The sequence below is a fragment of the Diplotaxodon limnothrissa genome, linkage group LG7 (genome assembly GCF_057381915.1).
Source record: "Diplotaxodon limnothrissa isolate DT_005_m linkage group LG7, D_limnothrissa_male_GT1.1, whole genome shotgun sequence".
NCBI classification, from domain to species: Eukaryota; Metazoa; Chordata; class Actinopteri; order Cichliformes; family Cichlidae; genus Diplotaxodon; species Diplotaxodon limnothrissa.
The window spans coordinates 21,340,386-21,352,604 of record NC_140602.1 but is presented as its reverse complement, the minus strand read 5'-3'; positions in this window follow the sequence as shown (position 1 = coordinate 21,352,604).

Here is a 12,219-nt window from a genome sequence, read left to right as displayed (position 1 = left end):
AGGTTTAGAATGGAGGGGGGCAGATACCTATCAAATTCAGGCTGTTTTAGATTTCTGCCCACTGCTTACTCCTTAGATGTCCTTAAAATGTCATTGTAGTGTACAGTCTTGTTAGAGGCATGTCAGAGGCATTTGTAAATGTCATGCATTTACATTAGCCTGTGGGGTTCATTAACATTTAAAGAATTCGCGTTTGAAAAAAAAAATCAGACAAGTGCAGCTAATTCTGATCTACTTCACAGCGGTGTGAAAAATGGCTTTAGGGAAATTCTCCAAAGGGGCTTTCAGAGAACCATTTTGTGCTTGTGTGCGAGATCAAGGTCTTCACAAAGAGGTGGGATTTTGAATGGCAACAAGCAGTCAAAATTGATTGCATGCCTACCATCAACTTTTATTAAAAATTTGGATTTCAATAACAATTTAGCCTTTATTGATGCCAGATGAAGCTATTGGTCAAAGGTTTGTATTTGCTAAGGATTTTTACCAACCCTGTGGAGTGGAGTCATGAATGATGAAAGAGTAATGAAACTCTGTTGCCAAGAAGGCTTAAACACTCACCTCTTGGATGACTGCGTGTAAATGCCACTCTCCTAAACTGTTAGTGGGCTCTAAATTATGTTGACTGAGTGAGCTGATGGCCTAAGACTGACAGCTTCAGATGGGACTTTGGGGTGAAAACACCCGATCAGAAGTCAGTCAAGGTAGCCTCAGCCATTGAAAACGTACTCCATAGTTTCACTTATTTACAGCTTATAGTCATATGGCAAACAGGTGATCTAGTGTATAGCTACGCTGCGCACTATATATACTTTTATGGAGAATAATGGTTACATTTTAGGTGTATCAGCAGGCCACAAAACACACTGAACCGGGATCATCGAAAATGTGATGTTTTTGACATGTAAATTCCCTGTCCGTCGTTTAAGCCGTCTTCCCTTCTTTTCCAGTTGTAGACAATGGATATTATTGACCCATTTGATAATGTCACATGCATTCATGGCTGGAGTTTGAATAAATGGTGTAGCAGCGCTGATGATTACTATTGTGAGGCAAAATTACAATATGTTGCATCTTTCTATTCAAAGCAGCAATTCAAACAGTGCTATTTGATGGCAATTTGAAACACAATTGTGATACAACAGCAGCTCCACTTTCACAGCCTCACTTGAATGGAGCATATGATATTTTTCATAAGTGGGAACAAGATTTGTGTTTGTGCCCCACCTCCCTGATGTAATGGCTGTTAAAATAGCCCATTGAGATTCAGAGTTCAGAGTCCGGTGTTTAGGTGCAGTGCTAGTACTCTCGACTCTCTTCCCTCTGTCTAGTAGGCTGACTGAGGAAGTACTTAGAAACGGAGTTGTCATTTGCACCCAACCTGCTACATGTCTCCTGTGATTTCAAATTGATGTAGTAGCGTAAAAGTCACGTCTTCAAAAAAAGAATATTTTGGCTAGTGCTGAGCTCATTTAAACAACAATACAGATCTTCTTTTACATTATGGTTGGGCAAATGGTAATCAGTGATTGGCAGAGTTCATTGTTGGTTTTTTAAGGGTGTTTTTTAAGGATTGTTTTGTGTGTAGTTTTTAGCTGAAAAACTGGATTTAACTCAAAGCATAATTGCAGTATAGCAACATGTGGTGGTGGTGCCTCCTTCCTTTTTGTTGTGAAGTGTTGAGAGTTGTACACAAACACTAATTCACCAGGTTTGACTGACAGATGTAGTGCCATGCAGACCCTGGTATTGTATGACAGAGTACATGTGTATGAGTTCATAAACTATGCCAGAGCTTGTGCTAAGAAAGAGCCATGTGCTGTTATCTTTTTACCAACAATATTGTGTAGTAAAGGTTTTCCCTTTATCTGATAATTGAAGCCTTTAAACTGTCGGTATTGTGCATTTTGACATGGAAATAGAGTAGATACAATACAATCTAATAGGTTAGTTCTGGTTAACTGGTTGTTGAACTGGCTGGTTGGAAAATGTTGCCATATTTTTCAAAGCTACTTTACATTGAGATAGTGAGCTCTGAATAAGGTGTTTCTGATTTTGCATTGTTTTTCTTTGTATTTGATGGGCCTTGACAAGTTAAAATCGCCATTAAAAGCCACTAATCCCATTAGGATTCATTAAGAAAGTGACACCTTAGTGCCAAAGTATAGAGAGGTTATCCTCCATGACACATGGATTAAAGTGACTCAAGATAATTCAAGTATTTTAATGTGCTTCAAGTCCATTATCCCTCCCTTTCGTGAGATCAGTGAAGCTGCTTTTTATCCATTGACAGTCTGTTCCCATTCATCATGTGATTCAAGAAAACAGGGGCCTTGCTTTGAGGTATAAGGGGGAGCAGCTTTTAGTTCCCTAAAAGCTCCCCTCGTTCATCTCTTTGGTGCTCTACCTCCATCTTACTCTTTCAGTTTAACTTCCCTAAAAGCTCTCTCAGTCTGGTTTGTCTCTCCGTTTCCCTTCCTCACTACGACTTTCTTTTACCCTCTGGCTGTTAACAGAGAGCGAGAGAGAGAGAGAATAACCGAACAATGTAACAACGAACTGCTAATATTGTTGAAGGAGGATAGGGAAAGTGCAGGGAGGAAACAAGAGGTCAGATTTCAGGTTATCGACCAGACTGAGTGGCATGAAGAGATGTTGTTTTGCTAGACACGAAGAGGCAGTAATAATCCCACCTACAGTTAGACTCCTGCACGGTGCTGTCTCGCATCTCGTAGAAATTCTGAGACTTTGCATTCACGTTTAAATCTTTTTCAATCAGACCCCGAAGTCAGTTGACATGTAGGATACTGAAAGTCTATCTTTAGCAGGAAAAACGCATATAAATGTTGCAGTTTGGCATTTTAACACCGTATTCTGATGTGACAGACAGTTCAGCAGCTGTTTCCTTTTAGTCCTTTAAGCCTAAACATGCCGGAAGTCTAAAAATGATACAAGAGAGAAATCCAGGATTTTCAAGGTGGACTTGTTTTATTTTTAATTCTTTTTCCCTAGACATCATTATTATTTTCTTTAAATAAAGACACTCTCACAAGCTTTATGGTTTTGATAATATTTTACATCTGGAGCATGTATTTTAATTCCAGTTTCTGCCATTCTTCAAAACTGAGGGAGAGAAGAAAGGTCAGTTTAACTGGCAAAATGGTGACGGTAGCATGCGGGTGGATGGGGAGGGTGAGACTGATGAAAGAGCCGTGCAGCGATCAAAGATGAGAAAATGAAATGGCATTTGACCTTGTCGGATGCCGGCGTGTGTTGCGCTGCCACAGAAGTGCAAAGTAGTTTGGGAACCTGTGGGAATTAGGAGGGGAAAGAGATCAGGTCTGAGGAGCACTGATGTGGTGTGAGAGGATGGTCCAGACAATTTAACCCACACATCTCATAACTGACTTAGAAAACAGTGCAAAAGGTGAGCAGAAATGATTTTGATGAGAAAATGAATAAAATTCAAATACATTCGAGAAATAGACGGGATCATTTTCATCTCACATAATTCTTACTTTTGAGATTAGAACATTAAAACCCTTTGTCACCCAATTATCATGTATGCCACTCATCTTTTCAGCTTTCAAAAACCACTTGAATTTTGTCTCTAACACAAACGGTAATGAAGTTACGTAGGTTTAAAGACCTTGAAAAGTGGGCAGAAGGTTAAAAAAATAAAATAAATTATAACAGGCTCTAAAAATTAAAGAAGCTAGTGTTCCCTTTACCTGTGACAGACAAAAAAGTCATCATCAGAGGTTCTGTCAAGTTAATCAGATGACTAAAAGTTAATTTGGTTATAGATGAATCAACTTTTTGAATGACTGATTATTTATTTTGCCTGTAAAACAGCATTGTAACAACTTTCTACAGTTTGTTTTTGTCAAACACATTTTAACACTAATAATAAGTGGAAATACAGTGAAAAGTAAAATTATGTATATGAGAAATGTCCAGTACAGTTAACTGGTTATGAGACCGTTTCCGTTTCAAATAGTGAATTAACATGTCATTAAAATCTGCTGTGGATTTTTTTTTTCCACAGCGGGAAAATGCTTATTGGTTAAGTAATGGCTCATCTTATCTGATCCCTTCAGCTGGTTCTGTAAATAAAAATGTGTTTCTCAATCCAGATTGAACATATAAAGTGAATAAAAAAAAACCCAAAAAACAGGATTTTACAGCACAGTTGGCTTCATTTCAGCAATTACATGTCCTCTGTAAATGGCATACAAGTTACATCACGACAAGAATAACATGACAAGAGTACAAAGATGAAATTCTAAAACGTGTGTCCACAAGCGTCTGCCTGTCAGCGTGCTTCAACATAGGCACTGCTCTTTGCAGGGAAACAAAGAAAACAGACAGCCATTCTCATTAATTAAGGCATGAGTGGCAGAAGGGATCTCACCTCCTAACTCTACAGATTGAGGCTGGATGTGCTTTGATATCAGTTGCACTCAAATATAATGAGGCTTTCTTTTCCTAGTGTTAAGATATATTAATCTACGTATAGTGTACATGAAATTCTACAAATTTAAGTCAGTTGTAGGAGTTATTATTTAATAATAAGAAAACGAAAGGAATCTGGTGCTAATGTCTGTAACTTCTTCGAAGAACAAGCATTGAAGAGGTTTGCAGTGTCTTTGCCAACCTTAAAGCCATCTGCTATTACTGTACTGGGTCACCTTGTCATTGATCCATGTATAGCATGTGAAATACCTAGATTGTCTTTCTGAAAGTAAGATTTTGTTCCCTCTAGTACCCCTAGGATTAGCAGAAGAATAGAGATGTGATTCTCTTTCTTTTCACTATCTCTATGACCTCGTCTTACTACACAAAAGCAAAGATATGGAATGGGAGGATACAAGGACAGCTCAGATGAGTAATTTTGCCTTTAATTGCTTGAACCTCCCCAGAGTGCTATTGCTTAAGTACTCCAAACTGTTGTTGTTTTCCTCCACATAATCTTTGTTTATATGAAGGTCAGCATTTTTCTCTAAGCTTCTTATGAGAGAATTTGGAGCAGGTGGATTGTTCAGAGAGATGAGACAATGCTCCCCTGCTGGAGTTGAGAGTGAGAGCGATCTGCCCCCTTTTTCCATCCACCGCAGTCACTTTACAAAGTGTCTTCCCAGCCCATCTCAACCATCTTATGCACAATAGTCTTTGTTTTATTTGGGGGAGAGGGTTTCAGCTTAGACCTCATTTCTCAGTCTATATCAATAGCGTCATTATGTGAGGTTTTATCTGGCTAATTAAGGCTTCATCTTTCTGGGCAATCTCTCAGAGGACATGGATTAAGCTCCCCTATCTCTGCTCTGAAGCCACTGTGGGGATGACCAGACCTGTTCAATCCTTCGTGGATTGTGGCTAGAGAGAAAACAGACCAACATTGTAGCTGTGGCCATCTAAATAGAGTTTCTTTTCCCAAATAATGCAGTGAATTGCTACTATTAGCTTTAAAGTTCATGTGTAGTTTCATGTCAACTGATACAAACAAGCCCATCCACCTCTGCGTTCTTTAAAATGAATGTGCGTTGAGCCATCATCTCAAAACAAGAGGAAAATAGAATTAAGTGTTGCATAGATTTTAAATTAGAGATAAATGAAACTGTGTGGTTTTTGTTTTGTTATTTTAGGGAGAGGCTAGTTCATTGTGTGCGTTTGCTGGTAAAAGACTGAAGACTGAACGACTGGTGAATCATTTTGCACGTATAAAAATAGATAAATGATCTAATACCATTTTAGCTGTTCAATTGATAGCCATCCATTCATGGTCACTAATTACAGTAGGCTAAATCATTTATCTTATGTGAACAAGGTTCTCCCACTGGTATGGCATAGGTTCTTTTTCATGGTGCTAGAAATAGCAAATAAACTCCCCATTGTGTGTCTTTCTCACTGTTGATGTTTTTCCTTTTTTTGCCTTTGCTCCACAGAGTATGGGTTATCAGGATAGAAAGCTCTACCTTAACAAGTATATGTTAACATCCGTCCCATCTGTGGTGAAGGGATCAGATTAATAGCAATGTAACAAAGGAATAATAAAATGGAGCTTAACATTTTATGGTTTATTTTATGGTAAAACTGTAAGAATAAAGGTGTTTTCAGGGCAGTGTATAAGATGTCAGGTGTATTTATCAGGAGAAAGCTGCATTGTTGGTCTAATCAGCTGTAGCCTTTTGACAATTAATTTAGAGCCATCTAGAGTTTGCTTTGTCTGCATAGAGAATCAAATGATTTGTTTTATTCAAAGCAGAGGTGTGGACTCGAGTCACATGACTTGGACTCGAGTCAGACTCGAGTCATTAATTTTATGACTTTAGACTTGACTTGAAAAAATGTTCTAAGACTTGTGACTTGACTTGGACTTTTACACCAATGACTTGGGACTTGAATTGGACTTGAACCGGTTTACTTGAAGAGACTTGATATTTCACCCCAAATATAAAATTTAACATGCATATTATATAGAGATTGAAAATGTGACGTCATTCACGGGTAGAACCGCAAAGGATTCTGGGAACTCGTGGCAAGCGGTACTAGCGCACGCAGGCTTTCAATTAAAATCAGTCACACAGCGATAAAAAGAAACACAAAAATGTCAAGAAGCCGTTGTATTATTAACTGCAATAGCCGGTCGCATGACAGCCACGGGAAGCCGACGGGTAAAGAGATCGGTTGTTATCGGATTACGTCGTGGAAGAGAAATTGTTCGAGCCATGTTTCCGAAGTAACAAAGAGGCGACTGGATTGCAGCCATTCAAAGATCAAATATAACGTCCCAGAACACTCCAGCTCACAGGTTAGTCTGCTCCAAGCATTTACACAAAGGTCAGTCTGCTGTTGTAGTTAATGCGTCATTTTTCTTAACATAATTGGTGATATAGGTTACAAGCAAGTCTGGCGCTGAACAGAAATTGTCGCGCTATGCTCCTTTATTTATTGTGCATAAATAGTAAATTATCCTGACACAATATTGCGTTTCGCTTCTGTTATTATGGTACACTGACAAAAACACATACTTTTATTCACAGGATAAAACAGGTTTTTTGTATCACTAATTGTCCAGTACGATTACAGCATACAATATTATTGTCACTGCTACATTTCTGTAACGCGTACCAGAAATTATTTCCACTACTAATTAATTACCGTTGAGCTCAAAGGTTATATTAATAAACGGTTAAGGAATGTGTATTTATGAAGACGATTTGTGAGACTGGTAAACTTATGATACGTACGATGGTCTTTCGTTCTACACGGTGCATTTCAAGGTCCTGCACCCATCCGTCGGTAAACTGTACCTGGGCTTGTTGCAGTGACCGGAAGTTACTAAACTTCATGAGTGTATGCACTCACTCCAAGAACCGTATAATTATAAATATGCATATAAATATGCTAAGATGAGATAGCTGACTTCATCTAACTAGCAAATGTTTTCCAGGCTACGTTGGTGATACAGTTTTTTTTAATGTGTATGATATTTTTGTCATGCGATTTTAAAGCTGGTCCTACAACCGCATCCAAGAATAACATGCAGCTTATCTCAGAACTGTCGGTGAAAATTATTCTTGGAGCTAAGTTTAATTGAGCTGCATTTTAAAGAGGTGCAATTTCACAATTTGTGTATATTTTCTAAGTTCACTATTTTGTATGTGTTGAGAAAAACACAGATTTTAAAATTACATGGTCTAATATTTACATTTAGCATAACTGCAACATTATTTTTTCGTTTGTTTTTTTTAAAGACTCGAAAGGACTTGAAATTCAAAGTTTCAGACTTGTGACTTGACTCGGACTTTTACACCAGTGACTTGAGACTCGACTCTGACTTGCCTGACATTACTTGAGACTTGACTTGAGACTTGAGGATAAAGACTTGAGACTTACTTGAGACTTGCAAAACAATGACTTGGTCCCACCTCTGATTCAAAGCACTGATCCAGAGTCACTGGTTTCCAGTGCAAAAACAGTACTTAATGAATATCAAATACGCTGTTGCTCTGAGTTCCTGCTCATTAAAGTTTAGTACTGAAAATGACCAGATGAAAGTCTGCACCAACACTCATTAAAACAAATGCCAGAATTCCTTTCCCATATAAAGAAACTGTTAATAGGGAAACTGCACTGTGCAGATCTGTCACTATTTTGGGAGGTTAAATCTACCATTTGACTTTTCCCATACTGCTGTGGGAAAGGTGAAAAAATACCATTTTTGTCATGCCGCATAAACACAGTCTGCATGAGAGCATTGAAATAACTGACTGTCACAGTTCTTATACCGTACTTCTGTTTTTTGATAAAGCGCTTGTGAGTCAGTGTTTTGTCTGAGCCCTTGCCATTATAGGAAATAAATCCCAAATGAGGAAAATGAAGTTATTTTGCACAGGCAGTTGGTGCATTTGACAGCCATTAATCAAGAATTGTGTAAAAGTAAAAAAAAATCTGTTTTTTTTTGTTTGTTTTATTTTTTAGTGTTTCCATTGAAGGTCAAATTGTATCTACAATCTTGTACTTTAGGACTTTCCAAATGAACACACTAGGTCTCAAGTCAATGAAATCCTCTTCTTCATGATGCTATACAGAAATGAAGATCTAAAAGAACTAAGCCATTCCAAAAATGAAAAAAAAAAAAAAAACCTGAGCCAGGGTTGAGGACGGGGAAACAGCTTATTACCTATTTTTGTTGAATCATATCACAAATATGATGGCGAATGTGAAATGTAAATACTGGAACTAGATGGAAGCCGTGGGTGACAGATTCTGTGATTATTGCTTTTGTCTGTTTGTTGCTCGAGTTATACGTTATTGAATAGCGGTTGCTATAGTAGCAGGAATTCAATAATAATTCCTTTTTTAGTTAGAATAAATACAAATTATAGAAAAGAAACATGAGACTTTAAAGCCCCATTATATCCACCACTGCCATGGCCAACAGTGGTACATTCCAAATCCACGTGTTGTTTCATCTAGTTGTATCATGCACTTTTAAATTTTGTGTCTTTGTGCAGGTGCTGCTCCCAAGTTGAAGACACAAGTATAGGATTATGTCGGTTTTTCAACACCATTTCAATGATATATTCTTGTAGACGCTTGGAAATTTCCAGAGGGAGATATTGCAACCGCTTTAAAAGATTAGATTTTCTGGAAAAAGCTTCTGATTTTGACTTCTACCACTGTACTAGCACTTATGGAAAGGTTTTATTAAAATATGGATTTTAAAGGTCACCTTTATGATGGTATTTTGTAATTTAGAGATGAGATACCCCTGTAGTATTTGAGATAGAAAATACAAAGACTTTCGATATACTTTTCCTACATTTCATTATAGATGAAAGTTGATAAGATTATGTATTATTTTGGATATTTAACAATGACACGATAAAGATATTGGAGAACCAAAGAGATCATCAGTCAGCTCCACCTTGCCAATACATAAAAAGAAATCTTAGGCATTGGGAACTATCTCAAAGTACGGTGCTTTTTTGCCCCCACTCTAATCCCTGCTGGAAATAGTTGGAGCTACACTGAGACTGTGAGAACAGAAAATTAAGGCAGTTTTGGAAATTAGACATGGATGAAGTACTTTGAACATATTTGAGTATTTATGTTAAGCAATTGCAATCCATCAGCAAACACTAATGTATGCTTTATTGATTAAAATCTTCTGTCATCTCAACTCACGTCAAGCAGTTACAAAGATTTATGGCGTCTTCCTTCCTACCCAACCCTCTATTACACAGTAAGTCTGATTAAGCACACTGTGCAAATTGTGTTGGCAATATCATAATCTTTTTTAATACTGCTAAGTTCATCTCAACTTGACATATATTTCCTGGTGACTGCAAGTTGTAAAAACAAAAGTCCTGACACACAATAATGGGTTTTGTAAACAACTCCTGTGTGGTTGGAGCTTCACTAATATAGGCCATTCCCTACTACATTGTGCAACAACAGTACCCTCTAAAGTCTGATCCCGGTGCATTAGTTGGGGATTTTATGCATGAGGGTCAACTCTCTATCCACTAATTACAGCTCGTTTCCCTTTAAAAGCCGTTATTGTGAGCTGCAGGCACAGCTAAGCAAAAGGGACATTTTCTTCGCCACACTGGGAAGAAAGCCTTCAGATGCCAGTCACAATTAAAGTCAATATAGCCGAGAGCCTCTCCACACTGTGCCCGTCATACTTCCTAGCAGCTGATAAAATATGCCCTTAATTATTCATTACGAGATGAAGGCATGTTTCCATGTTGACTTCTTTAATTGAAGAACCAGTGCAGTTTTCAGTCTATTCGAGGCTATTAAGGCTACGTATTTGGGGAAGTTGATATACTAGTTGTTCCATAAGCCTGCAAAGGAGCTCACCAACAAACAGATTACCCCCACCCGCAACACACTCTGAGGGTAACTGCCAAATCTGCTCACTTCATCTGAGGGAAAAAATTATTCACTCACAAATTTAGTGAGAAGAGCAATATGTTCATCCCCCTCGCAAATCGTTCATTTACCCTCCCTCTAACCTTGAATAAATTTCGGAAGCTATTCAGTAGGGTCCTTATGTTGAATTTTACAATTTTAACATCTTCACCTTCTAAATAACGATTCTTCCCCCATAGCACTACTTGAGGACAGTTTTGATTTGCATAAGTACTGTCATTCTCAAATTAAATCATACACTATGTCTTGGCAAATGCTTATGCGCCATAGAAGAGGTAAGGGCTTGATTCAGCTGCATAATATTAACCCATCACTCAAGAATGATTAATTCAGAGCAAAAATGTGGATTATTCAAATAGGTTTGGATGTTCTGGCAGGATATGTGATTGAGCTGACAGGGATTTTGTTTGTTTCCAATTCTAAATGTCCTTCAGCTTGCTGTTATCGATCAACTGGTGTATATCTAAAAAGTATATATAAAAAATTATATATATTTTTACAGCTTTATTTTTGAAAACTTTACCTTTTACATCTCAAACCTTTGGATGAATGCACTGTAACGAAACATTAATATTCAAAATAAAACTTTGTGCATAATAACAACAAACAAATGACGAACTCTAAAGAAAGAATATTCAGGATATGAAGTTTCCTTTCAATTAAAATTGGATGGATGGATGATTACATAACCAAATGTTTTCATGGCGTCTGATGAGCATTGGGAGACCTGTTTATTCGCCTAAGCTCATTTGTTTTTTGCACATCATCCTGCAAATTCATTACAAGAATATTGGTGAGATTTCAGTGTTTTTTGCTCATCAGTAGCCAAGGAAACAGTTTCTTTGTTTCTGGATAAGAAGAGCAAATTAGTCCATAACAGACAAAGTGCACCTAAACTACAGGTTATCTCAATTGGTCAGTTTGAGCTCATACTACTCAGTGCATGTTTACCCTATTTTGCAAAAACTCACAGCATGTTTTTCATTCAGCAAATCAAACAGAAGACCTTTTGGGATATTATCCGTGAAACTTAATTGCCTCGAGCACTATTTTGTTTACTAAACCAATGCAAAAGTTGATCAAGAAAAACTTTAATACAAATTCAGTTTGTCTGCTAATGCTACATTCAGTGGTTATTATTTGCCCTCACATATGAGCTAAAATTTCAATAATAACAACAATAACTCATCCATTTTCTTTTTTTTCCTTTTATGTTCTTTTTCTTCTTCTTATCTAGCTCAATTTCCTGCCTCCTATTCCATTTTGGGCACTAGGTTAAACTTCCTACATGTGCATTTACATTGGTACAGCTGGCTTGAGCTATACTCTCACTGTACTAATACTATTTCTGCTGATTATCATTATTATTTTATTGCTGTTGTTGCCTTCATTGTTAGTCTCTCAGTTTATTTTAACATGATGTAATGAACCACATGGTTACTCGTGTATTAATCATGTATCCATAATCGATAAAACAATTGATTGACTTATGTATGAGCATCAGATTTAAGTTTGTAAACTATTTACCCCCAATTGAAACAAATAGTGTTTATCCAAAAATTGTATACAGCGATATATCAAGTTCTGCTGACTGTGGAAAAAAAAAATGGTTCTGGCCCATTGCTTCAAACAGACTTTCTCAAGTACCTCACGGGGCCTTGTTAGTGCAGACTTGCTCTCAGTCTTCCAAACTACACAAAGTAGAACAGGCCAGGTTCAGCTCCAACACTAAAACACTCATATGAAATCAGTATTCTGTATGAAACCTAAAGCCTT